Source organism: Saimiri boliviensis, chromosome 2 (genome assembly GCF_048565385.1).
Source record: "Saimiri boliviensis isolate mSaiBol1 chromosome 2, mSaiBol1.pri, whole genome shotgun sequence".
Classification (NCBI taxonomy): Eukaryota; Metazoa; Chordata; class Mammalia; order Primates; family Cebidae; genus Saimiri; species Saimiri boliviensis.
Genome location: NC_133450.1, coordinates 126,993,023 through 126,994,291, shown reverse-complemented (window position 1 = coordinate 126,994,291; position 1,269 = coordinate 126,993,023). Strand labels below are relative to the sequence as shown.

At 43.5% G+C, this 1,269-nt stretch overlaps 1 pseudogene; it reads right to left on the bottom strand.

Annotated features, from left to right (window-relative positions):
* Positions 1 to 791, bottom strand: LOC101037678 (non-selective voltage-gated ion channel VDAC3 pseudogene; annotated as a pseudogene).
* Between the last annotated feature and the right edge of the window lie 478 nt (positions 792 to 1,269).

The following is a 1,269-nucleotide window of genomic DNA, read 5'->3' as shown; positions in this document are numbered from 1 at the left end:
TCCTGCATTGAAGTTCTTTCCAGCGAGTAAAGCTGATTAGGTCAATTTGACTCCTGGTCGAAGGGTCTGAGTATAACCCAGTCCAATCAGGCTGAGGTTATTTACTTTAGGAGAGAGAAGTTCTACAATCCAGCTTGTACTTAGCAGCAATGCCAAAACGAGTGCTGTTACTCCCAGCCGTCCAAGCAAGGTTTATTGACATTTCAATCTTCTCATTAACCTTCTGGTCAATAGAAGAACCTCTATATTCAGTGCCATCATTCAGGTGTGTGTGCAGCTGGACGTCTGCAGCCTTGTAACCCAGGGTGAAATTATTCTGTGACAATTTGGATTTGGCTGTGCCAAAACTCACTGATAGCCAACAAGCCACCCTTCAAAGGCCAACACAGCCCAGCCATAGATGGTTGGTGCAGAAAAATCTATATCAACATTACTGCCAACACTAAAACAACCCCATTATAGGAGGCCTTCAATTTTCCATTCTGTGTTTGGTATAAATATGAGATCAAGAGTCAGTTTCACCCCTTCAGCCAACTTACTCTCCAAAGAGATTTCTGTCCCAAGAGTCTGCGTTCTGTTTTTGGGTGAAGGTAAGTTCATAATCACAGACCTTATATTTGGTTTCTAGGTTGCCTGATGTTTTCACTGTTTTCAGTGTAAGCATGACCAGAAGTAGAAAATTCCACTCCACTACAAGACTTGGTTTTCAGGTCTAACTTTGCCATGCCAAAGCCATATCCTTAGCAACCTTTCCTAGGTCATAGTAAGTTGGTGTGTTACACATATCTTAGAAAAATCTGTCCGGGTATGGTGGCTCAAGCCTGTAATCCCAGCACTTTGGGAGGCCGAGGTAGGTGGATCACAATGTCAGGAGATCAAGACCATCCTGGCTAACATGATGAAACCCCATCTCTACTAAAAATACAAAAAAAATAGCTGGGCACGGTGGCACGTGCCTATAAAATCCCAGCTACTCAGGAGGCTGAGGCAGGAGAATCACATAAATCCAGGAGGTGGAGGTTGCAGTGAGCTGAGATCACGCCACTGCACTCCAGCCTGGGTGACAGAGTGGACTCTGTTTCAAAAAAAAAAAAAAATCTTTCTTAGGCTCTTATGAAATCAAAGACCTCCACCCCAAGGGCCTGTCTCCCGCAAGCATTTTTTTGCCTCTGACCTTCTAGTTGAAACAAAATTACCAGTAGACTTAGGTGAATGCTATACTGCACATAAGCACATAACCCCAACCTATATAAGCACTAAGAAAATTGT